The 26,963-nt window shown below is 41.4% G+C and overlaps 1 protein-coding gene and 1 long non-coding RNA gene across 17 annotated transcripts in view; one reads left to right on the forward strand and one right to left on the reverse strand.

Annotated features, from left to right (window-relative positions):
• LOC134731750 (uncharacterized) overlaps positions 1-3,319 on the reverse strand; it is a 34,857-nt gene extending 31,538 nt beyond the window's left edge. Inside the window, exon 1 of one of the 2 annotated variants that reach the window (XR_010114327.1) lies at positions 3,237-3,319. This is a non-coding gene — a long non-coding RNA (uncharacterized lncRNA). Of the gene's footprint in view, positions 1-3,025; positions 3,097-3,236 lie in introns of those variants that run through there. The other variant, XR_010114326.1, reaches the window with a different exon arrangement.
• The window catches only part of LRRFIP2 (LRR binding FLII interacting protein 2), a 133,126-nt gene continuing 108,670 nt past the window's right edge, over positions 2,508-26,963 (forward strand). For 7 of the 15 annotated variants that reach the window (XM_055283364.2, XM_055283375.2, XM_055283389.2 and 4 more), the window contains exons 1-2: positions 3,313-3,662; positions 5,109-5,175. The gene's annotated coding sequence lies outside the window, so the exon portion shown is untranslated. Of the gene's footprint in view, positions 2,652-3,238; positions 3,893-5,108; positions 5,176-26,963 lie in introns of those variants that run through there. The other 8 variants (XM_055283380.2, XM_063612224.1, XM_063612248.1 and 5 more) reach the window with 5 other exon arrangements.

Below are 26,963 nucleotides of genomic sequence, written 5' to 3' on the forward strand. Positions count from 1 at the left end.
CCTCAGCCTCTGGAGTAGCTGGGACTACTCCATAGTAGGTGTGGACCACCACAACCAGCTTTTTTTTTTTTTTTTTTTTTTTGTAGAGACAGGATTTCACCATGTTGCCCAGGCTGGTCTAGAACTCTTGGGCTCAAGCGATCTGCCCACCTTGGCCCCTCAAAGTGCTGGATTACAGGGCATTAGCCACCATGCCCACCCAGTATTCTTGTTTTGACAGTTAGATGTTTAGAAACTTTTTTAAAAATCCAGTCAAATGAGGAGTCTTGTATTCCTCTTTGTTTTCCTTTGATAACAATCTGTGAAAAAACTGCAGTGGTCAGTAGATGTGTTGAAATATACACACACAAGTTGTATAATTTTGCAGGTTTATTAGGGCAGGATGACATGGAACAGTACGACCAGAGAAAGCAACAACCTTACAAATGAATCACTTTCAATTGTGTTGACCCAGATAATTTTAAAAATAAACTTGTAATTCAAGATGAGCACCAGGACAAGCTTATTAACATTTGCTAATTTAGGAGAGGAAGGGCCAAGTCAAATATAATAGAAATGAATTATTGCAAAATGGAAACTTTTTGATATGAAACATAAAAACAAATTAAAAACCTAAAGACCGTAGTATGTCAATTTCCTGGTTTTAATAAGGTATTATAGATATGTAAGATATCAATAGGGTAAACTGGGCAAATACTACACATGACCGTTGTACTATTTTTGCAACTTTTTAATAATTATTTCCAAATGAAAAAAAGAAAAAAATAACAACATGAAAAAATAAATCCAGATAGGAATTCTTAGAAGAAGAACTTAAAACAAATATACATAGTAAAAGACAGTTACATTGCCAGGTTTCCATAGGCTTGTAAGGAGTTAAATAAAATTAGAAAAATGTTTCTAACACACACACAGACACACTTTTTTTTTGGAGACAGGGTCCTGCTCTGTCATGCAGGCTGGAGGACAGTGGCACGATCACATCTTACTGCAGCCTTGATCTCCTGGGCCCAAGCAATCCTCCCACCTGGGTCTCCCAAGTAGCTGAGACTAACAGGCACATGCCACCATGCCCAGCTAATTTTTTGTAGAGACAAAGTTTCACCATGTTCCCCAGGCTGGTCGTGAACTCCTGAGCTTATGCAATTCACCTGCCTTGGCGTCCCAAAGTAGTGGGATTACAAGTGTGAGCCATTGCACCTGGACCAGACACACTTTACTAATAAAAATATTAGGCTTTCAAAAGTGGTATCCTACTTTTAATGTTTGAACTAATGATCTTTCACCTCTTAGAGATGTGTAGTGTGAAACACAGTATTACTGTGTTTGTGAAAGACAACTTTTGTGATAACCACAAAAATCAGTATTTGCTCTTAAGAAAGGAAATAATTTATTTCTTGGCCTCATCAAAGAAAACTGAAGAATTTGCTATGAAAGGAACAAAAATGTACAAACTGTACCACCTCATCCCCCCAAACTGTATAAACAATTGCAAAATTTTCCTTCATCTATTGATACAACCCCAGAGAAGCCAGTCCTCACAGACCTGGGGGCATTCCCATGTCAGCATATTCCAAAAACATCTAGGAACACATACATTTGGCAGAAATAAATCAATTAATGTGCAGAGAAAGACTGCCCATGAAATAATTTATGGTGATGCATTTAGTAGGGCCAGAGAGATCTGAGTCCAAATTTTGGCTCTTCCAGCTACTAGTTTTGCTACCTTAGGTATGTCACAATCTCTCTGAATCTCAATGCCTTTGTTACTAAAGTGGGTATAATGATACCCATATCTCAAGGTTAGTCCTAATACTGGAAGAGATATTTAAGTTCCTAGCACAATGCTGTGTAAATAGAAGGTGATCAGTAAGTGTTAGCTACCTCCCAGTCCCTTTTCCCAGAAACACAATGCAAAATATTTCTGCTGGTTTGCATGAATCAAAACAAGTGGCTAAGGAGAAAAATTAAAACGGCAAGAGAATCTATTATCCAGACAATCTATTAATTATGTCGTTAATATTTAATACATGTTGGGTTTTGGTATTATTCAGGTACTGCATCTGAATAGATCTTCTCCTTTTGTCTTCAACAAATTTGGCAAAAGATGTCATTAATCATTTTATTCAGATCATAACAAGCCAACGTAAAAATCATAGTTTTAATGTTTACTCATGGCTCTGAGAAATATAGTGACATAGAAACAGTGAAAAGGTAAAGAATTCGTCTCTCAAAGCTGATGGGTATAATTCTCCCTGTCTCTCGAACCTCCCCCATTAGTGCCACAGTGCCAGCCCCCACAAACTGTAAGGGTGATCAAGCCTTCTGAAATTGCAGGGGAAGTGGGCAGCACAGAAACAGCCCTTAGAAGGCTTTAGAGACAGATGCTCAACATGGAATTAGTGGGCTTATTCAGGGGGTTCTGTAATCTGCAGTCCCTGTATGTAAAGTCGTGGTTAGGTGTATTTCGTGGCTTTTTTGTCAGGAGGCTCCTCAACTATCACTTCCTCCTAGAGGTCTTCTTTAGCCATCCTATCCAGCCAGAGGCCTCGTCCACAAAATCTTTTTCATCACTCTGTGTGTTTCCTGCAAAGCTTTACCACACCTGTCATTACCTTGTTTGTTTGCTTCAGCCCGTCTATTCCACTAAGGTAAGCTTTTCAAATGCACGACCCTGGTCCTTCCCCAGTGCCTTGAACCTGGTGTGCCTCGTGAGATACTTCCGGAATAAAGTCCGTATCTATCAGATTTTTAACAACCTATACTCCTCCCTCCATCCCGCTCCCCGCCCCCCCTCCACCTCTCGGGCAAGCATTCTTCTCCAGAAATAATTTTAAGGTCATGCGTCTTCATTTTTGAAATGAGGCTTGGGCATTTCGACCACACCCACCCTCCGTCCCTCGCATACTCGTTTCCTAACAGGGCGCTACTCCAGCCCACTTGCCCAAGCCCACCAGGCCGCAGGGTTTAGGGGCAATCAGGGGAGGGGCAGCCCTGAACCGGAATAAGTGTTAATTCACATTACCGGCACTGGTCCTGGTTCGGAGAGCCTGGGCAGGAACCATGGGACCCAGAGAAGCCACCCGCCCAGGGCCGCCTTCGGCCTCCGCCCCGCCAGCAGCCGAGGGCCCCGCCCTACCGGCAGCCGCGCCTCGCCGCCCTCCCTCCAGCTTGGCCCTAACGGCTCGCACTGGCGGAACAGGGAGCCAGGAGCGTCGCCGCTTGGGGAACCTCACCCGCCGGCCCGGGGCTCAGCTCGCCGTGTGACAGCCCCGGGTACTTTGCCCAGCGGGGTGCAAGCCCGGGCCGCGGCAAGCGCCACTCCCGGGCAGTCGCGGCCACAACTGCTTCCGGGTGAGTGGGTCGTCGACCCTGTGGCCACGCCCATCCTTCGCCTCCTCAGTCGGCCGCTCAGGCTGCGGCTTCTCCCGGGGCCAGTTCCCGCTGTCTCAGCCGCGGCGCAGAGGGCAATCGGCCTGACCGACTAGCCGGCTGCCAGTGCCGGGAGCCGCCGCGTCCATCCCCGCCCGCCTGGCCGGGGACCCAGGACTGAGTCGTCCAGCTGCGCCCCTCGCCCATAGCCCCAGCGGGCGCCGGGCAGGCGAGCTGCTCTTCGGCCGTTCCCGGACAGCGACGCAGTCACAGCGCGCGCCCTAACACAGGTAAGGGCCGCTCCTCCCGCCAGCCCGGTGGGAGCAGGGAGCAGGGAGTTGGGGACCTCCTTCCCGGCCTCCGCAGTCCCGTGGGATCCGCGCCGCCTCTGACCTCGGCTAGGGGGCCGGGCTTCCCTGGGGACTGGCCGGCTCCCGGGCTGGGGTCGCCCCCTGCCTGCGGCGTTCTCAGACATCCCGTCTGATTTCTAACGTTCACCCTTCCACCGCGCTGGGGAAAGGTACGTGTTACTCCCACTGTGGAAGAAATTAAATTGGGCAGCTGTCCCTCCGTTTCGGGTGCCCCAGGCGCCCTCTCTTCCTCCTTAGACGCCACACTACGGTTCTGTCCCAGGACGAGCACCCCCAGGGAACGGTGTCAGGATGGTGTAGGGCGTAGCATTTTTTGGAGAATTTTACTTCTTTCTCCTTGACCTGAGCTGGATCGCGGGTTTAACAGGCGCTAGCTGGGTTAATACTTGACTAATATGAGGCGTTATTGACACCCAGATTGTTAAGTTACAGAACTCCAGTCAGCCCTGCCTGTGAGTAACCAGCAGGATGCAGGAGGACCTAAGGAAACCCACTTCTTTTTCTTTCTTAGAGGGAAAAAAGTTAAAGTGTTTGCTTTACTTTTTTCACCGTGGGAGATACAAATAGAGGCTGCTGAGACATGGCTAGATAAATATTGTATCCTAAACCTTAACTGTTAGTAGCTGGTTTTCTTTGAGTTTCCATTTAATGACTCAGCGTTTCTACTATAAACAGAAAAATTGTAGAGTGGATTGACTAAAAATGATATGTAAGGATAAGAGCGGCTCTTAATTTTTTTTTGTTGTTATAATGGGAAGAGAATGTGGATGCAGTAATGGAACAAGAGAGAGGGAGAGCAGGGTATGGATGTATAAGTTCTTAATCAGTGTTTAAAATAATATTTTTTCAAGATAACATTTTATTTTGGAGATAAATCTATATGAAAAAGTGCAATTATTGGAGAATGCAGTGTTGCAAATAGAATTAGTTGGCAGGGACTCCAAGGTTGTTGTGGGTTGAATATCTTGCAGCACTAACCCTGTTTAACCAACATCATGCTCTATTTAACAGATACAGAGATAATGACCTAGTATTATAATATACTTATGTAGAATAAGAATTTCGGAAAGTGTGATTCATTTCGAAGGTAGATCACTCACTTTGTGAATCATTGCTATGAATCTGAAAATTGAAATAGAGGAAAGCTAAGTTTGTATCTGCCTAATGAGATGGCATTCTTTACTCATTTTATAGGAAGGTTGTATTATGTTTTGTTAGGTCTGTTGCTGGATATTTATCATCATGAAGAATGGTACTGAAATAAAAGTTGAAGTATTTGCAGAATGCTTGAATTCAGAATAGTTTGTTGGTTTTTAAGTGATTGTTTTGATTTTACCCCTTCCCCCCACTTTTTTTTTTTGCCAGATGTGGGAAGATAAATGAAGGGGTCTAGAAGTAAATGTCAGTGGAAAGGAGAGCCACCATCACTAAGGTATGAAAATGTTCACTGAAAGAATTTGCGCTATACAAAATAGTCTTTTGAGTGGGAAGCATCACCCATTTTTGTGATTCTGTCTTTAAAAATGTAGAATGAAACTACATGAGTTACTAAGTTCTGTTCTAGAAGAAAGTGTGTATTGAAGTTGTGATTGGAATGGATTCATTTTAAACTAGAAATAGCTTTTTATTGCTGAAATGTAATTTGATCATCTTTGACTTTAAAAATGTTAAGTAAAATAAGGTTGAAATCAGAGTTCTTGATACTCTTAGCCTTGTTTTTCTTTTCCTTCTGTTGGAGTTCAGCTGATTTTTACCTTGATTTTCATTTATAAAGAACTTTAGTTATAAAGTAATGGCAAGTCTATCCTGTTGGTCTAGCTTACCAAATTCCTTTACTTCTTTCACTAAATTTTGGCATCTTTTTTTTTACTTTGGATATCCATTATATTCAGAGTGTTCCCTAATGTTGCTTTTGATTTTTGTCCAGCAGCTAATAGTGACTTAAGAGTTTCAGTTCCCTGTGAACACAGATTCCCTTTTGGAAAATCCCTTGTGGAAATCACCATAACTGACGGTCTTGATAGGTAAATATGCAAGGGAAACCTTCCTAGGACAGGATTTAAGCATCTCCGTAACGAAAGGAAAGGTAATATGGAGAATATATTTGGCAAAGTATCTCTGTCTCTCAAAACAAAAACAAATCTTTATTAGAAATGAATTTAGGAAGAGGGAGGGAGCAATTTCTTGCAGAAGTCTGTGGACTGTTTACCCTGTTCCTAGTGTGGGAAGGAACAGAGTTGATGATATATAGAAAAAAATAATTCTTGCAGTGTGCTGGGAATGTTGACAAGGATCATTCAAAAGGAAATAAAATTCTTCTGTCTTTATCTTAGGATCATTATCCATTGCACCTGCAAAATAGAGGCTGTTTCATAGCTTTTTCCTTTTAGGTAGTTGCTTTCTATGTGGAACATCTAAATTGAGAGATGGTCCTTTAATAGGGAAAATGTACTACTTTGTCCAGTCTGCAAATAAAGAATATAATCTGTGATCATCATTTAAAACTCAACTTTTGGAAGCCAAGGCAGAAGGATTGCTTGAGCCCAGGAGTTTAAGACCAGTCTGGGCAACATAGTGAGACCCTGTCTCTACAAAAAAATTAGCTAGCGGTGTGTCCCTGCAGTCCCAGCTGCTTGTGAGGCTGAGGTGGGAAGACCGCATGAGCTCTGCAGTGAGTCCTGAAAGCAACACTGCACTCCAGCCTGGGAGACAGGGTGAGACCCTGTCTCAAAAATAAATAAATGAAACTCAACTTTTTTTTTTTTTTTTTCAGACGGAGTCTTGCTCTGTCGCCCAGGCTGGAGTACAGTGGTGCAATCTTGGCTCACTGCAAGCTCCACCTTCCGGGTTCATGCCATTCTCCTGCCTCAGCCTACCCAGTAGCTGGGACTACAGGTGCCCGCCACCATGCCCGGCTAATTTTTTATTTTTTATTTTTTAGTAGAGATGGGGTTTCACACTGTTAGCCAGGATGGCTTCGATCTCCTGACCTCGTGATCTGCCTGCCTTGGCCTCCCAAAGTGCTGGGATTACAGGGATTAGCCACCATGCCTGGCCAATAAAACTCAACTTTTAAAACTTCAGAAGGAAGGAATTGAACAAAACTTACCTTGTGAACTTTTTGGCTTATAATAAATTATGCTGGACTTCAAAGGAGTCAAACACTAGGCTAAAAACTGGGTTGATCATGTATTATACTTTTTCATTAGTTCATTATTCATTTATTTTGATGGGGAGGTCAAGAGATAATTCCACTTCATAGGGAACGTATGTATGCATTTGTTTTAGCCTAGTGGTAGGGAGAGCAATAGATAAAAGTAGAGATAATTAGGGAAGGGGAAGAAATGGCATTATAGGAGAATGCTTATTTCATAGGTTCAGTAGGTGTTTATGGGACTTTTAAGAATTGATAAAACGTTTTAAAAAGTGGTATATGATGAAAAGAAAGTCTGCTTTCCACCACAAACTCCCAGCCTTTCCTTACCCCAACCCCCAATCCAAACAACCATATTCAATCACATATGTCTAGGAGAAATATATTATATCTTTCATTCTTATCTTTGACATATGAAGATCTTTTTGTATTTAGCACGTATTTCTTACTTTTTTTTAAAAGACTGCATGTCTTGCTAGTGTAGATGAACCATAATTTATTCATTTTCCATAATTTATTTTACCATTTTCTATTGACAGATATTTAGGTTGTTTTTAGCCTTCTGCAGACACTGCTATAATGAACAATACATATATAAGTCTTTGCACTAGTTAGTATCTATACAGAATGTATTTTCAAAGTGTGACTGTAAGATTGGGACTGAAGTTATGAAAAGTTAAAACTATTTCAATCCTATATTGGCTTTATTTATAATGGAATTTAACTTATTTCTTGGGCTTGTGGAAGGGGAAAGGAGCTCTTAATTACTTTGTATTCTTTATCCATCTGTCCATTTAAAAAATATTGCAAATGTATTTTATAAGGTACTTAAAAACATTTGAGTGTCAGGTGATTAATTTTATTTGTATTGGTAAAAGTAGAAATATTGTGGTTTGAAGACTGGTACTGTCATATAGAAGCATTTATATTTGATAATAGTTAAATGGCTACATCTTATAGTAGGTTGATTGTTTCAGAATTTTATGACCAGTATCAATTAAAAGCATTGTGTATAGTTTAACTTGTTGCCCTGCATAAGTCGGCTACTATATTATTAGTCAGGAAAGAAGTAAATAATCTACCTCCTTTTTTCCTTTACCTTCCACATCCTAATCTATACATAATAAAATAAACCCCTATGGAGTTTGGGATCCAAAAATCCTTTTGCAAACTGGAGTGCTATTGATGCATTACTTTCTCAAGGCAGGAAGTAGGTACAGATTCGATCTTTATTCTGCAAAGTTTTTGTGAACAGAATAAAGGAGGCTTAGGTTTGATGTTATACAGGTTACTTGTGGCCAGGAGGAGATTCAGGATTCTTTGCCTTTTTGAAATGACAGAGACACTAGAGAGAAAAAAATAATTGCATACTGAAGGGCTATAGCTTGATGAAGTCGGAACTCGTGAGTGGCAGCTTCCCTGGCTTGTGCCCAGGGTCTATTTTGAGACCTTGTCAAAGCTTGCCTGAAAGAACCTACCACATAACCATAATCTGCCCTGGTCCTGTTGCAAGTCAGGAAGGCCTGCGGTTTAGATCAGTGGCAAGCACAGAAGGGGGAGTTATAAAGGACATTTTGCCTTCAGAAGATTAAGGCTAGGTTTTGGGGTGAACAACTACTTAGCCCGTATATCCGAGGATCCAAGTTTTTGCTGCTACCCCCTCCTCCCCTGCTTCTTCCTCTTATTAAGGAAAACTAAGGAGTAAAGGTTTTGTTTGTTTGTTTGTTTGTTTGTTTTGAGACAGGGTCTCACTCTGATGCCCACGCTGGTATGAACACAGCTCACTGCAGCCTTGACTTCCTAGGCTCCGGTGATTCTCCCACCTCAGCCTCCCAAGTAGCTGGGACTACATGCATACATCACCACACAGGGCCAATTTTTGTATTTTTTATAGAAACGGGGTGTCCTCATGTTGCCCACGCTGGTCTGTAACTCCTGGGCTCATGTCGTTCACCCTCTTTGGCCTCCCTAATTGCTGGGATTACAAGCATGAGCCACTGCACCCGGCCAGGAGGAAAGTTTTTAGAAAAAGATGCACAAGAAAGAGCATAGGATTGTGCCAGCATTGATGTTATCTTCTGGTTATATGAGAGTGTTTGCCAAGAATCGGTCAAATGTTTTACAATAGGGAAAAAGCATTTTTGTTACTGGCATAGGGAGGGCCCCAGTTAAAATAGCAGTCCAATTCAGAGACCTTCATATTTGTCGTTAGGATCAAAAGCACTCTTGGAATAGCGGACTATTCTACAGGATTATTTTGAGTTCAGATAGATAAATTAGCTTCTTCCCAAATTCTCATTCTGCTTTTCCTGTGGTACTATATAGTATCATGAAGTTATATCTTTAAACTCAGTTTGTACTATGTGGTGTCTTATGAAAACCTTGATTTGTTTAAACTTAGTGAATGAAACACTTGAGTTTAAAGTTCTTTAACTGATGTCACTTCTTAGGCTAGAAAGCTGTTAAAGAACTTAGTGTTCTACCCTTAGACCAAGGTTCGTGTCACCATATTTAACAGCAGCTTTGTATTACAGTCAAGATTGTTTGAAGAATTCAGCATAAAAACTTAATTTATAGATGCAAGCCTGCAGATGGGCCCCCTACCCCCACTTTTTTGCTTTAGATGAGGTTGTGACTGGAGGAAATTTAGTTTTCCTTTGCCTTCAGTTATTTGCGGTTGTTCACATTTATGATGATGAGAATGATGATGATGATAATGTATTTAGGATTCAGTGTGAGGAGAAAAAATAAACTAGTTTTTTTCTTTATTCCTTATCAGTTTATTCCCATTATCTTATTTTCCCTTCTCAGTCTCAGCCTTCCTTTCCTCCTCAGGGGAAAAAAAGGAAAAAGAAAAGAAATAAAGAGCAGCAGAGAAAGAAAGTGGTAAAGAGCTGGGAAAAGCCTTGGAATACATATCAGGGTGCTTTCTCAGAGGTGGACTATAAACACCTCCGTTACAGAATCATGGATTATCTTTTTCCATTGTTTTCATTTTGAACCCCGTATATCTTAGTGTTCCTTCCTTACACAATAAAGATATAACAGGTATCTTTACTGCTTTAGGGAAGCAAATTTAATTTTTATGTTACTGTTCTGAGCATGTTGTTCCTTACATGCCCACTTTCCTAAGTAGAAATATATTAACAGCTAGGAGCAATCTTTTGGCTTTCTATTTTGTAAGTTAGAGTATACTGTACTGTATGCAGAGGATTAGGATGTTAAAAAATTTATTTCCCTGTTAAATGGCTTAAATCATGAACAAACTAAATATATAGCGTTGCCTTTTTTAAAAAGTGAGTATCCCAGTTAAGTGACCCAAGGATTATAGGACTAAATGTAGAAAAAAATTCAGCTTTAGATTAGATGTTTTTTCCCCTGTCACAGATAATGCTGTATCTAGGTGAACAGTCAAAGAAATGAGAGAGCATTGTTCTTGTTGTCTTGCCAGATTCATCCTTTGCAATCAAATAAAGTTTGTTTTGTTTTTAAAATTGAGGTAAAATATAGATAACATAAAATTTACTCTGTTGACCTTTTTTAAAAATATTTTTATTATGGTAAAATACAGTCATTTGTTGCTTAATGACAGGAATATGTTCTGGGAAATGCATAATTAGGTAATTTTGTCATGCAAACATCATAGAGTGTACTTACACTAACCTGGACAGTATAGCCTACTACACACCTAGACTGTATGGTATAGTCTATGGTTCCTAGGCCGTAAACCTGTGCAGCATGTCACTGTACTGAATACTGTAACTGTAGACAATTATAACACCATGGTAAATTTTTGTGTATCTAAACATAGAAAAGATACAGTTAAAATATGATATAAAAGATTAGAAAATTGGCCAGGCATGGTGGTGTGCACGTGTAATTCCAGGTACTCAGGCTGAGGTAGGAGGATCACTTGAGATCAGGAGTTCTAGGCTGTAGTGTGCTATGAGCACATCTGTGAAGAGGCACTGCATTCCAGCCTGGGCAACATAGTGAGGCCCCATCTCTTAAAAGGGCACACCTGTATAGGACAGCTCCATTATAATCTTATGGGACCACTGTAATATGTGTAATCCATTGTTGACTGGAACATCCTTATGCAGCACATGACTGTATACATAACTTAGAATTTATCATTTAAACCATTTTTCAGTGTACAATTCAGTGGTATAAAGTACATTTACATTATTGTGTAACTATCACCTCTATCCATCTCCATAACTTTTTCATCATCCTAAACAAGCTCTGCCCATTAAACAATATCACCTCATGCCCATAGCCCTTGGTAACCATCGTTCTATTTTTTGACTCTATGAATTTGTGTACTCCAGGTACCTCGTATAAATGAAATTATGTAATATTTGTCTTTGTGTCTGGCTCATTTCTCTTAGCATGGTGTCTTCAAGATTCATCCATGTTGTAGCATGTATCAGAATTTCATTTGTTTTAAGCCTGAAAAATATTCCTTTGTATGCTTATACTGTATTGTTTAATTGTCTTTTGACAGATGGGTTGTTTCCATTTTTCTGCTTTTGGGAATAATGCCACCATGAATATGAGTATACAAATATCTGTTTGAGTGCCACATTCAATTCTTTTGTGTATGTACCCAGAAGTGGAATTGCTAGTAATTTGATAATTACCAAATTTCATTTGGTAATTCTATGCTTAATATTTTGAGGAACCACCATACTATTTTCCACAGTGGCTACACCATTTTACATTACCACCAGCAATGCACAAGGGTTCCAATTTCTCCACATCCTTGCCAACATTTGTTATTTTCTGTTTTCTTATTGATTGATTTTTATTTATGTTGAGCCAGGGTCTCACTCTGTCACCAAGACTGGAATGCAATGGCCCGAACACAGCTCACTATAGCCTTGACCTCCCGGGCTCAGGTGTTCCTTCCCACCTCAGTCTCCCGAGTAGCTGGGAGTACAGGTGTGCGCTGCCATGCCTGGCTAATTTTTGTATTTTTTGTAGAGATGAGGTCTCTCCCTGTGGCCCAGGAGGGTCTCAAACTTTTGAGCTCAAGTGATCCGCCAGCCTTGGCCTCCCAAAGTGCTGGGATTACAGGTGTGAGCCATTGTGCCTGGTCCCGTTTTCTTTTCCTTTTTTTCTTTTTTCTTTTTTTTTTGAGACAGAGTGTTGCTCTGTCGCCTAGGCTAGAGTGCAATGGCGCAATCTCAGCTCACTGCAACCTCTCCCTCCTGGGTTCAAGCGATTCTCCTGCCTCAGCCTCCCAAGTAGCTGGGACTATGGGCACCCGCCACCACGCCCGGCTAATTTTCGTATTTTCAGTAGAGATGGGGTTTCACCCTATTGGCCAGGCTGGTCTTGAACTCTTGACTTTGTGATCTGCCCGCTTCGGCCTCCCAAAGTGCTGGGATTACAGGTATGAGCCACTGCTCCCGGCCTGCTTGTGCCTGGCCCTGTTTTCTAACACAGAAAAATATATTTTTTTAAAATAAAATCTCTAATAGGGTGGTATCTCACTGTGGTTTTGATTTGTATTTTCCTGGTGATGAGTGACATTGTGCATCATTTCTTTTCTCTTCTTGTCTTTCTTTTTTTTTTTTTTTTTTTTTTTTTGAGACGGAGTCTCGCTCTGTCGCCCAGGCTGGAGTGCAGTGGCGCGATCTCGGCTCACTGCAAGCTCCGCCTCCCGGGTTCACGCCATTCTCCTGCCTCAGCCTCTCCGAGTAGCTGGGACTACAGGCGCCCGCCACCACGCCCGGCTAATTTTTTGCATTTTTAGTAGAGACGGGGTTTCACCGTGGTCTCGATCTCCTGACCTTGTGATCTGCCCGCCTCGGCCTCCCAAAGTGCTGGGATTACAAGCGTGAGCCACCGCACCCGGCTTTTTTTTTTTTTTTTGAGACAAGATTTTGCTTTGGCACCCAGGCTGGAGTGTAGTGGCACAATCATGCCTCACTGCAGCCTCGACCTCCTAGGCTAAAATGGTCCTCCTACCTCAGCCTCTCCAGTAGCTGGGACCACAGGCATGTACCACCATGTTCAGCTGCTTTTCTTTTCTTCTTCTTTTTGTTTTTTTTTTTCTTTTTGAGACAGAGTTTCGCTCTTGTTGCCCCCGCTAGAGTGCAATGGTGCGATCTCTGCTTGCTGCCACCTCTGCCTCCCAGGTTCAAGCGATTCTTCTGCCTCAGCCTCCCAAGTAGCTGGGATTACAGGCATGCGCCACCATGTCCAGCTAATTTTGTATTTACAGTAGAGATGGGGTTTCTCCATGTTGACCAGGCTGGTCTCGAACTCCCGACCTCAGGTGATCCGCCCACCTCAGCCTCCCAAAGTGCTGGGATTACAGGCATGAGCCACGTTGCCCTGCCTCCTTTTTTTTTTTTTTTTTTTTTTTAATATTTTGTAGAGACATGTTGCCCAGGCTGGTCTCCAACTCCTGGGTTCAAGCAAGGTCCAGGCTGGTCTCCAACTCCTGGGCTTGAGCAATACTTCTGCCTCAGCCTCCCAAAGTGCTGGGATTACGTGTGTTGAGCCATCATGCCCAGCTGAGCATCTTTTCATGTGACCATTTTTGTATCTTCTTTAAAGAAATGTCTGCTTATGTCTTTTATCTTTTTAATTGGGTTTTTGTTGTTGCTTAGTTGTAGGAGTTCTTTATATCAATCCTTTATCAGCTATGTGATTTGCAAATTTTTTTTTTATTCCATGGTTTGCCTTTTTACTTTTTGAAGTGTGCTTTGATGTACACAGTTTTTATTTTATTTTATTTTATTTTAAGATGGAGTCTTGCTCTGTCCCAGGCTGGAGTGCAGTGGCCCAATCTCGGCTCGCTGCAACCTCCGCCTCCTGGGTTCAAGCTATTTTCCTGCCTCAGTCTCCTGAATAGCTGGGACTACAGACATGCGCCACCACGCCTGGCTAATTTTTGTATTTTTAGTAGAGACAGGTTTTCACCGTGTTGGCCAGGCAGGCCTTGAACTTCTGACCTCGTGATCCGCCTGCCTCCCAAAGTGCTGGGATTACAGACGTGAGCCACCGCGCCCTGCCCAGAGTTTTTAATTTTGATGAAATCCAACTTACCTTTTCTTTTGTTGCATGTGCTTTTGGTATTATGTCCAAGAAATCATTGCCAAATTCAATATCATGAAGTTTTTCCTATATATTTTTTCCTACGAGTTTTATGGTTTTAGCTCATTTGTTTAGGTCTTTGATCCATTTTGAGTTTTTTCTTTTTTCTTTCTTTTTTTTTTTTTTTTTTTTTTGTGACAGAGCTTCTCTCTTGTCGCCCAGGCTAGAGTGCAATGGTGCAATCTCGGCTCACTGCAACCTCCACCTCCTGGGTTTGAGCGATTCTCCAGCCTCAGCCTGCCGAGTAGATGGGATTACAGGCACCTGCCCCCACACTCAGCTAATTTTTGTATTTTTAGTAGAGACAGGGTTTCACTGGTCAGGCTGGTCTTGAACTCTTGACCTCAGGTGATCTGCCTGCCTTGGCCTCCCAAAGTGCCGGGATTACAGGCGTTAGCCACCATGCCCGGCCCCTGAGTTAACTTTTCTATATGGTGTAAGGCAGTGGTCCCCAACCTTTTTGGCACCAGGGATCAGTTTTGTGGAAAGCAGTTTTTCTATGGACGGGGGTGGGGTGGGTTGGGGGATGGTTTCAGGATGAAACCATTTCATCTCAGATGATCAGCAGGCATTAGATTCTCATAAGGAATGCACACCCTAGATCCCTTACATGCACAGTTCATGATAGGGTTCGTGTTTTTTTGTTTTTTTTTTTTTGAGACAGAGTCTCGCTCTGTCACCCAGGCTGGAGTGCAGTGGCGCAATCTCGGCTTACTGCAAGCTCCGCCTCCCAGGTTCACACCATTCTCCTGCCTCAGCCTCCCAAGTAGCTGGAACTACAGGCGCCCACCACCATGCCTGGCTAATTTTTTGTATTTTTAGTAGAGATGGGGTTTCACCATGTTAGCCAGGATGGTTTCAATCTCCTGACCTTGTGATCTGCCAGCCTTGGCCTCCCAAAGTGCTGGGATTACAGGCGTCAGCCACCACACCAGGCTGCAAGACAGTCTTATATAATGTAACATAGTTATGGGAGTAGCATCCTATATAACCTTTGCCATATTCTGTTGGTTAGAAGTAAGTCACGGGACCCACCTACATTCGTGGGGGAAGTAATTACACAAAGGTGTGAATACTAGGAAGGGGGATTAGAGTGGGGAACCACCTTAGAATTTGTCTACCATAACTGATTACAAAATAGCATGTTTTAGGAACTTTTTTTTTTTTTTTTTTTGAGATGGAGTCTTGTTCTGTCATCCAGGCTGGAGTGCAGTGGCATGATCTTGGCCCACTGCAACCTCTGCCTCCCGCATTCAAGCAATTTTCCTGCTTCTGCCTCCCATGTGGCTGAGATTACAGGCGCCTGCCACCATGCCTGGCTAATTTTTGTATTTTCAGTAGAGATGGGTTTCACCATGTTGGTCAGGCTGATCTCGAACTCCTGACCTCAGGTGATCTGCCCACTTTGGCCTTCCAAAGTGCTGGGATTACAGGCGTGAGCCGCCATGCCCGGCCATATTAACCAACTTTTGTTTAAAAAATAATGTTATTAAAATAGGAGTATCTTCAGATGGTGGGGCTTACTGGTGATTTTATTGTTATTTTGTATTTTTTCACTATTTCATTCCATTTTCCCTCCCTGCAACATTCCAATTTTGAAATTTTAAATCAATAGTTGGTGTTTTCATTATAATGAAATAAATATTGTTTATTGATCAGCCATGTAGTATATCATACTTGTTTCCTTTCTCGTTTAACTTTGTTTTTTCAGGGAGTTAAAATTTGCCTTTTACATTTGCGTAATTTTCTGTTTACCTGTTGCTTTCCCCCTAAATGCGCCAATAGATTTTTCAAGAGTCTTTATCTATCTATCTATCTATCTATCTATCTATCTATCTATCTATGTATCCATCCATCCATTCTAGCTTGTAACATCAATTTATAAGCTATAAAATGAATTTATTTTGCATAAATAATTAGTTGTGAACTATAGAGAAATATAAAACAAAAATACAGTTTTAGGAAGAATAATACATGAATACCTGTGGTCTCACTACCTAGGTCAAGAAATTACATATTACAGTTATCCTAGAAGTTTCCTCAAGATATCCTTTAATGGCACCCCCTCCCTCCCAGGAAATCACAAGCCTATTTTAACATATTAGTCATTCTCTTGGGACCATTCTCTGCTCAAGCCTGCAATATCCTCCATGTCCATACATGTATTTTTGGCCAAAATGTTTAATTTTGAAAAACTGTAAAGCTCTACTACCTAAGTCTGTTAGTCAGGATAGGCTGAACCACTTTAATGAATAATTTCCAAATCAGTGGTTTTTAACACAAAATTTATTTCTCACTCACATCTTTGCTGTGAGTTGAAAAGCAGTGAGAGAGTGGTGGTCTGTTCCACAAAGTCATTGAGGGACTCAGGCTGCCTTCAGCTAGTGACTCTACCACCCCGTGGGGCCTCAGAGACTTTGAATTTCCTGCATCTGGCTGGCAGATGCAAGGACAAAGAGAGGGACTGTGGTAGATTGCATGGAAAGTTTGATGGGCCGGGCCAGGCCAGGATGTGGTATACATCAGTTTTGTCCACATTCCACTAGTTAGAACTGAGTCAATGGCTACACTTAACTGCAAGGAAGGAAAGGGAAAATGCCTTGGTGAACAATGAGCCAATCTCTGCCATGGTATGTATCCCTAAAAAGTATATCATTTCGTTTTGGAAAACTGAATAGCAAGCATCAACTGAGGCTGTGAAAGGAAAGGTACATACTGCTACTATTAGATGAAAGCTCTCAGAAGATAAGCTGAAAAGAGTCTTCCTTGATCCTTTTTGGCTAAGTCATTGGGAAAGTTTGTTATTGAGTCTGGAGAAACACAGGCTCCCCACAGTCAGGGAATCTGGCAAAACTAAAGTGTTTACAAGATACTACGGTAAATATCTAGAAGAAATGTGATTGGGAGAGTAGATTGCTCTATGTGGTTTTGCTTCTAAGCTAAGCTTATCATGCTCTAGCTCTCAAGAATAAGGAAAAGCAAAACATGTCTGTGCTGTGAAATAAGTCTTCAGCCCATCTAGGCTCCAGGAACTTCATCAACACGGGGTCAAGACAAACTAAATTCCAATGAAAACCTGGACCAGGCACATCTCATGTTAAATGGATGTGCCCCAAAGGCTGTGGGGATTTTGGTAATGACAGTCCTTCATTATGTCTCTTGAGTCATATTGCTCCAATCTGTAGCTTTCTTTCTGAGATACCTATCATTCTTCTGGAGATTCCCTTTTGCCCCTCTTCTGTGTTTATTTCCTGTATGCTAAGTTTCCCTGTCTGTTGGTTTTTCAGTTTTACTTGCTGAAGCCTATCTTCTAGTAGTTTATTGACAAAGAGTGTAAAAGAGGTAAATTTTTGAGAACTTCCATGTCTGAAAATGCCTTTAATAATCAAGTATGAGAAAGAGAGGGATTTGACTGGTATAGGCTACTTTATAGATTGTCTATAATTTTCCTTCAGGAGTTTGAAGGCATCACTCTTATCATCTTCTTGTTTCCAGAATTACTTTTGAAAGTCTTGAAGCCGTTTTAATCCGTTATGTGTGGCCTGACTTTCCTACCCCATGGAAGCTTGTAAAGTCATCTTTGTTCTTGTTGTTTAAAATTCACTAAGATATACCGTGGTGTGAACTCAGGACTTGTGTTGAACACGCTGGGCCCTTTTAGTCTGGCGACTCATGTTCTTAACTTGTGGGAAGTTAGTTTATGAATAATTTATTTTTGTTTTCTCTCTCTCTCTCCCTTTTTTTTTTTTTTTTTTTTTTTTTTTTTTTTTTTGAGACAGGGTCTCGCTTTGTCACCCAGGCTGGAGTACAGTGGCACCAACATGACTCACTACAACCTCGACCTCCTGGGCTGAAGCGATGCTCCCGCCTCAGTCCCCACCACACCTAGCTAATATTCGTAGTTTTTGATAGAGACGAGAGGAGGTTTTGCCATGTTGCCCAGGCTTGAACTCCTGAGCTCAAGGGATCCACCCGCCTTGGTCTCCCAAAATGTTGGGATTACAGACATGAACCACCACACCCAGCCTGTTTTCTTTTTCTCCAGTTATTTGAACGTTGGTCCCTCTGGACTGATACTTTAACCTTATATATTTTTCTTTCTTATTTTCTACCTCTTTTTTTTTTTCTGTTTTCTGTAAGACTTCTTGAACTTTATTTCCCAACCTGAGTTTTGTAAAACTAATTTTTTTATTGAGGTACTATTCATGTGTCATAAAATTTATCCCTTTAAAGTAGTGACCTTTTCAGTGGTTTTTTAGTGTAGTCACAAAGTTGTGCAGCCATCAGCCCTAATTCCAGAAGGTTTTTGTTACCCCCACAAGGAAACTTCATACCGTAGCAGTCACTGTCCATTTCCTCTTTACCTGAGACTTTGTGGAAAGCACTAGCCCATTATACTTTCTGTCCCTATGGATTTACCTATTCTGGACATTTTACATAAATGAAGTTATTCAATATGTAATCTTTGTGTCTGGCTTTTATCACTTCTCATGTTTTCAGGATTCAGCCTTGTTGTATGTAGCACGAGTCAATACTTTATTCCTTTTTTTTTTTCTTTCTTTCTTGAGACAGTCTCACTCAGTTGCCCAGGCTGGATGGAGTGCAGTGATGCGATCTTGGCTCACTGTAACCTCTGCCTCCTGGGTTCAAGTGATTCTCATGCCTCAGCCTCCCAAGTTGCTGGGATTACAGATGCGTCCCACCATACTTGGCTAATCTTTGCTTTTTTTTTTTTTTTTTTTTTTTTTTAGTACAGATGGGGTTTCACCATGTTGACCAGGCTGGTCTCTAACTGTTGACCTCAAGTGATCCACCTGCTTTGGCCTCCCAAAGTGCTGGGATTACAGGTGTGAGCCATCATGCCAGGCCCAATGTATTTGTTTTATGGCTGGATAATATTCCATTGTATGGATATGCCACATTTGCTTATCCATTCATCAGCTGATGGACACTGGAATTGTTTTCACTTTTGGCTGTTAGGAATAATGCTACTGTGAATATTCAGTTACAAGTTTTTGTGTGGACATAAGTTTTCAATTCTCTTGAGTATAAAGAGTGGAATTGCTGATTTCTATTGTGTTTTTAATTTCTACTATCATGTTTTAATTTCCAAGATCTTGTATTCTCTGATTTTTTTTTTTTTCTTTTGAGACAGAGTTTCGCTCCTGTTGCCCAGGCTTGAGTGCAATGGTGTGATCTCAGGTCACTGCAACCTCTGCCTCCTGGGTTAAAGTGATTCTCCTGCCTCAGCCTCCTGAGTAGCTGGGATTACAGGCATGTGCCACCACGCCCAGCTAATTTTGTATTTTTAGTAGAGATAGGGTTTCACCATGTTGGTCAGGCTGGTCTTGAACTCCTGACCTTAGGTGATCCGGCTGCCTCAGCCTCCCAAAGTGTTGGGATTACAGGTGTGAGACACTACGCCCGACCCTATTCTCTGAATATTTTAATAGCCTCTTGTTCTTGTTTCATGGCTATAATTTGCCTTAATTTTCTGAAGATATTAATGATGGTTATTTTTGAAATTTTCTTCTCCCTGCGTAGTTTATTTTCACTAAGTTATTCTTTTGAGTTAGTGGGTTTTCACAGACTTCTTGGTTTGAAATTAGGTGGGGTTGGTCAATTTTGACCTCCCTTGAAGAGGGGTATATATTTTGGTAGCAGGGTGGGTGATTTAAAGGGGGCTGAAGCAGTCCCACATTTCAAAATGCATACTTTCACCTAAGCCCACACTTCCTACTCCATTCCCATTGCTCACCCTTGCCTTCCCCAGAGCCCCTTTGTCTTCTAGAACTTCTGGTATCCCGGGGAATAGGAGATGAAGTTGAAGCTGAGGTAGTAGCCTAGCAATGGAAAGGGGACCTGAAGGTCTAAATACTTAATTAAAGACTTTTAAGTGATTTTTTCTTTTTTTGCGCGTAGGGCTTACTCATTGGGCTCAAGCAATCCTCCTGCCTCAGCCCTGCAAGTAGCTGGGACTACAGGTGTGAGCCACTATACCTGGCTAATTTTTGTATCAAAACCCCAGCTGCCTTTTTTTCCTCCCCCTCTTTTTCTTTCCTTTTTTTTTTTTTTTCCCCAGAAATTAAGAAACTCAGGCTGGGTGCAGTGGCTCACGCTGGTAATCCCAGCACTTTGGGAGGTGGAGGCAGGTGGATCACTTGATGTCAGGAGTTTGAGAACAGCCTGGCCAACGTGGTGAAACCCCATCTCTATTAAAAATACAAAAATTAGCCAGGCATGGTGGCACATGCCTGTAATCCCAGGTATTCAGGAGGCTGAGGTAGGAGAATTGCTTGTCAGGGAGAAGGAGGTTACAATGAGCTGAGATCGCACCACTGCACTCCAACCTGGCCGACAGCGAGACTCTGTGTCAAAAAAAACAAAAAAGAGAAAGTAACAAACTCATTCTAAAATTTATATGGAAATGTAAAGGGCCCAGAATAGCCAAACAGTGTTAAAGGAAGAACAAAAAATTTGGAGGACCCACCTTTCCTAATTAAAAAATTTACTGCAAAGCTATGTTAACCAAGATGGTGTGATACTAGCATAGGATAGACATTTAGCTCAATGAAATAGAATTAAGTATCCAGAAAGTAAACCCTTACTTTTATGGTCAGTTGATTGTTGACAAAGATGGCAAGATAATTCAGTGGGAGAAAGAATGGTCTTTTCAACAGATGATGCTGGGGCAAATAGATATCCATGTGCAAAAGTGTGAAGTTGGATCCCTGCCTCATATCATATATGAAAATGAACTGAAAATGGATCATGGACCTAAATATAAGAGGTAAAAGTATAAAACTCTTAGAAGAAAATGTAAAAATAAATCTTCATGGCCTTGAGGTAGGTTTCTTGGATATGACATCAAAAGAAGCAACAAAAGAAAAAAATGGATAAATTGGACTTCTTCAAAATAAAAACTTTTGTGCTTCAGAGTAACTTCTCTCTGGTCACTTTACCACTTTTATTTTCCCAGTGTTGTCTTTTGCCTACTTAGAAGGCAGTGACAGTGCTATATAAATAGTGCCTTGCAAATTCTCAGTAGATATTTGTTGAAAAGGGAAAAATTAAGGGTATGTGATAGGTTTTACTTTATGAAAACTTCTAGCTTTAGAGCCTCCTTCATATTAATTGCATTTTTTTTTTTTTTTTTTTTTTTTTTTTTTTTTGAGGCGGAGTCTCGCTCTGCCGCCCAGGCTGGAGTGCAGTGGCGCAATCTCGGCTCACTGCAAGCTCCGCCTCCCGGGCTCACGCCATTCTCCTGCCTCAGCCTCTCCGAGTAGCTGGGACTACAGGCGCCCGCCACCACGCCCGGCTGATTTTTTTAATATTTTTAGTAGAGACAGGGTTTCACCGTGGTCTCGATCTCCTGACCTCGTGATCCGCCTGCCTCGGCCTCCCAAAGTGCTGGGATTACAAGCGTGAGCCACCGCGCCCGGCCTTATTAATTGCATTTTTTTAATATTGAAAAATTATATCCTTCTTACGTGTGTACCCATTTCTCTTATTTTTTGTTTCATCTTGATTCTTTGGTTTTTTGCTACCTGGGCTTATCTTGTTCTTTCTAATACTTCTAGTCTTTTCCTGTTTTCTGCTTTATTTCACACGTTTTTTCTTTGTTGTTTGTTTGTTTTTGTTTTTTAAGACGGAGTCTCTCTCTGTTGCCCAGGCTGGAGTGCAGTGATGCGACCTTGGCTCACTGCAACCTCTGCCTCCCAGGATCAAGCAATTCTCCTGCGTCAGCCTCCCAAGTAACTGGGATTACAGGCATGTGCCACCGTGCCTGGCTAATTTTTGTATTTTTAGTAGAGATGGGGTTCCACCATGTTGGCCAGGCTGGTCTCAAACTCCTGACCTCAAGTGATCCACCTGCCTTGACCTCCCAAAGTGCTGGGATTACAGGCATGAGCCACCGTGCCTGGCCTGTTTCACACTTTTAAGTCTTTCCTACTCTCAGCAATATGTAATTGTTGCTCTCCCATTCTTTTATCCTCTGATTGTATGTCCATACATCTCTGAGATACTTTAAAAGGTATCAAGAAAGGAGGCTATTTGAATGGTACTAGAAAGTGGTTTGCTTCTCAGAAAATATGGGTAAGTGAATTGTTTAGTCTATCTTCCTAATTTGGGTTCTGCACAGTTGATGAAATGGTATAAAGATTTATGTCCAACATATAGCCCATTAATGTTCATTTATAGAATAACATAACTACCAAGTAAAGAAATGCAGCCACTGGCATGTTATATGAAGAGAGGAAATGGAAAGATTATCAGTTGTGCTGGAGATATGAGGATAGTGGGTAGTCAAAATATGAGACTTTAAAAATATTTTTGATAATTCTTAGGACAACTGACTGTAAAAGTAGGAGAAATAATTATATAGGTTCTCATCCTTTGTAAGCATTACTCTTTATAAAGTATGAGTTTAAGTTAACCATTATAGTTTCTAATGTTCTTCTGACATATAGTTTGTGTTTAGCATTTGCCTTTCCTTGTTTTGCCAAGTTCTCCAGTTTTGCCTGTATGTATTTTTTTCATTTTGTACTTTGCCTCAATTTCTGAATGTACCTTCTATATTCTTTCTGTCGGTTCTGCTAATAATTTATTCATTTTATGTAACGATCTCATTTAGATATTTGCAGGACTGATGTCTTTAACTGTAATCCGTCCCTCCTTCCCCCCTCTCTCCTCCCTCTCCTTCTGACTGCCTTCCTCTCCCTTTCCTTTCCTTGTTTTCCTCTTCTGGTTGGAGCCATTTTCTGCCTGCCCATAATCTGTATTTTATCTTACTTTTTTGAGACAAGGTCTCACTCTGTCATCCAGGCTAGAGTGCAGTGGTGTGATCAAGGCATACTGCATCCTCTACCTCCTGGGTTCAAGCAATCCTTCCACCTTAGCCTTCCAAGTAGTTGGGACCACAGATGTGTGCCACCACGCCTGGTTAATTTTTGTGTTTTTTGTAGAGACAGGGTTTCTCCATGTTGCCCAGGCTGGTCTTGAACCCGTGGGCTCAAGTGATCTGCCTGCCTCAGCCTCCCAAAGTACTGGGATTACAGGCATGAGCCACGGCGCCCTACCATAATCTTTATTTTGTTTGTTTGTTTGTTTTGAGACAGGGTTGCACTCTTGTTGCCCAGGCTGGAGTCCAATGGCGCAATCTTGGCTCACTGCAACCTCTGCCTTCCAGGTTCCAGCAATTCTCTTGTCTCAGCCTCCCAAGTAGCTGGGATTACAGGCATGTGCCACCACGCCCAGCTAATTTTGTATTTTTAGTAGAGACAGGGTTTCTCCATGTTGGTCAGGCTGGTCTCGAACTCCCAACCTCAGGTGATCCGCCTGCCTCGGCCTCCCAGAGTGCTGGGATTATGGATGTGAGCCACCACACCCCGCATAATCTTTATTTTTAATGTGTATGTAACTACTAGGTATTCTTCAGTGCTGTGATTACCTCTGCCTTCCTTTTCTTTTTCACTCAAGATTTTTAATTGCAATTCCTAATTCCCATACCTTTTTTTCATCTAGTCATCCACACTTCTTTTTTTTTTTTTTTTTGAGATGGAGTCTCGCTCTGTCGCCCAGGCTGGAGTGCAGTGGTGCAATCTTGGTTCACTGCAAGCTCCGCCTCCCAGGTTCACGCCATTCTCCTGCCTCAGCCTCCCAAGTAGCTGGGACTACAGGTGCCCGCCACCACACCCGACTAATTTTTTGTATTTTTAGTAGAGACGGGGTTTCACTGTGTTAGCCAGGATGGTCTCGATCTTCTGACCTCGTGATCTGCCTGCCTCAGCCTCCCAAAGTACTGGGATTACAGGCGTGAGCCACCGCGCCCGGCCCTAGTCATCCACACTTCTTTTTTTTTTTCTGAGACGGAGTCTCGCTCTGTCGCCCAGGCTGGAGTGCAGTGGCGCAATCTCGGCTCACTGCAAGCTCCGCCTCCCGGGTTCTTAAGCAGTTACTCTTTCCCCAATATTTTATTATAAAAAATTTAAAAAAAATTTTTTTTAAAGACAGAGTTTCACTTTGCTTTCTAGGCTGGTCTCAAACTCCTGGGCTCAAGCAATTTGCCTGCCTCGGCCTCGCAGAGTGCTGGGATTACAGGTGTGAGCCACCATGCTTGGCTGATGATAAAAAATTTTAAGCATAGCCCGAGCATGGTGGCTTTCGTCTGTAATCCTAGCACTTTGGGAGGCTGAGGCAGGTGGATTGCTTGAGCCCAGGGGTTCAAGATGAGCCTGGCTAACATGGTGCAGCCCTGTGTCTACCAAAAATAAAAAAATTAACCAAGTGCAGTGGTGCACGCCTGTTGTACCAGGTACTTGGGAGGCTGAGGCAGGAGAATCGCCTGAGCCTGGGAGGTAGAGGTTGCAGTGAGCCAAGATCGCACCATTGCGCTCTGGCCTGGGAGACAGAGTGGGAGACCCTGTCTCAAAAAAAAAATTTTTTTTAAACATACAGAAAAATTGAAAGAGTTGTGCTGTGAACACTCATGTACCTGCCATCTGGATTTCATCATTTTGTCTTTTGTTGTTGCAGTTTAAAGCAGCAGATCTCAGTACACTTCAACCCTAAATATTTTAGCATGCACATGATTGGCTAGAGTTTAATATTTGTGTAGAGGACTTTTTTCTTTTGAGGTAAAATTTACATAGAACAATATGCAAATATTTTAAATAGAACATTGAATGATCTCTATCTTCTGTTTCAAGTCACTTGTGTTCTACTAAGAGGACTAGCATAACCATTATAAGGCTGCACTCCCAAAACTTGGCAGTTTTTAAAATAAACTTTGAATACACAGTACCTTAAAAATTTCTCCTTTTTTGTTTTTATTATATACATGTGCTAGACAGTAAAATGATTGTAGTCAAGGCATTTATTTTTTCCAAATTGTTCTATACTATAGCAGAAACTCTTAGCATGGTTTAATGCTATTGGACAGTGCATGCTGGAGGAAATTGAGTATATTTTTGTTTAGTTAAAAGTATGAAAAGGATTGCTTTTTTTGTCAGTTTCATAAGCTAAATATGCAAAATAGGTAGTTAATTCAAAGTGCTTTAAATATTTATGGAGTGCTTTATAGTTGATTAAATGCTTGGATTTTTCTTAATTCATTTGAGCTTCACATTAACCATGTTATATCAATGAAACTGATAAAGAGATGGAGGCTTAGAAAGTGGGGAGGGTAACACAGCAAGTGGTAGTGCAATCAGTTCAACTTGGATCTTCTCATTTTAAGTTTTGTCAAGTGGCGACAGCTGCAATCACACTAAGTCTTTAGTTCAGGGACAATTCCATATACTGGGATTTGTTTATGAATAACTACGAAATGTTTTCTTGTGCAGACTAGTGTTCACTGTAATGGCAGCTGTGATGCAAAGACATACTAGGACAGTATTTTGAATTCTTCATGATACAATACTTAGATATAAAAGAACTATCAGGATCCAGATTAGGCACAGAACTTTCTAAGTGTCCTATATTTAGAATGTGACATACTGATGCTACATGCACATTCTGTTCTTACAAAAGTGGACAATATCATGATTGAAGTGCCAGTTTTACTATGGCAAAATGCCTATTGTTTCAGACATATATTATATGAGAAGCTCATTGGAGAAGAGAAAGCCTTATCGAAATATCTGTCTGTTTTGGAAGGTTTATATTCCACAAGATCCTGAAGATACTTTCCTTCTTTTCCATAAGTAGACAAATACGTCATGACAAAACCATCTGGGGAAAATCAGCTTGACACTGTGTGGGTAAAGGACTTGACAAAAATACAAGCAGTTTTGTTCTTATCAATTGAGGAAAAGGTTTAGTTCTTTAAGTTGTTTGATACCACCAAGGAAACACTGGAAGGAGTTAATGTGCTCCTGAAGAAAAGTGTTCTTGAGGAAACCTTAGGTTAGAAATTTACTGCAAGTCCTTTAGGATCAGAAACAAAATAATCTATTTAAGGTTTCCTTTGAGTCTGCATTCTCAGTTTTGTCATTTTGTTGAAAAGTTTCCCACTGGCTATGTTAGGAATCTTATTTCTTTCAAGGTTTCCTCCATCACTGATACAGAATGACCTGGAGTTACTAGAAAATAGATTGCATGAGAACTGAAAAACCTTTCATTTTTCCTTTTTTTTTTCTTTTTTGGGACAGGGTATCCCTCTGTCACCCAGGCTGGAGTGCAGTGGTATTATCATGGCTCACCGTAACCTTGACCTCCCTTGGCTCACATAGTCCTCCCACCTTAGCCTCCCAAGTAGCTGGGACTACAGGTGTTCGTCAACATGTCTGGATAATTTTTTTTTTTTTTAAGGCAGAATTTCCCCATGTTGCCTAGTCTGGTCATTTTTCTAATATTGGTAAGGAAATCTGCCTACAGGGTACAAACAATACCGTTCTTTTAAAAGTACTAGGTTATCAATTGAACTAGGTAGTCCTTGATCTGCATCATGTGAACTGAAAAAGGTAACTGGACCTGGCCAATCAGTCATATAAACACCTAGGTGCTCTCTGTAGATATGACAAGAAGGATAAGGAAGATAGACAGGAAGTTGTTCCTATTTCCTGCTTATCCTGTTCTGCTTTTTCCTGTCATCTCTTTCTCAGGGCTGCCTGTTCAGGAGCTTGTAGAAACCATTTTGTTTGGAAGCAATTTTAAGAAAGAATAATTTTTTACGTAAATCTGTGGTCCAGGAGTACTCTGGCAGGTCTAAGGCATAGGCATTGTTAGTTGAGAAAGAAAGAAAATGGATCATGGGGTAGAGGAGAAAGAAAAGAAAGAAGTACATTCAAAAGAATGCTACCAGAAGTGGTTTCAGATTAGCGTCTCAGTAGTATAGCATATTATGTTTAATTTGGATGTGATCCAGTTGGGGACTAGTTTATTTTTTGAGCCTTAGATTGGAATGTTTTTATTTTTATTTATTTTTTGAGATAGGGTCTCACTCTGTCACCCAG

This window comes from Symphalangus syndactylus, chromosome 1 (genome assembly GCF_028878055.3).
Source record: "Symphalangus syndactylus isolate Jambi chromosome 1, NHGRI_mSymSyn1-v2.1_pri, whole genome shotgun sequence".
NCBI lineage: Eukaryota > Metazoa > Chordata > Mammalia > Primates > Hylobatidae > Symphalangus > Symphalangus syndactylus.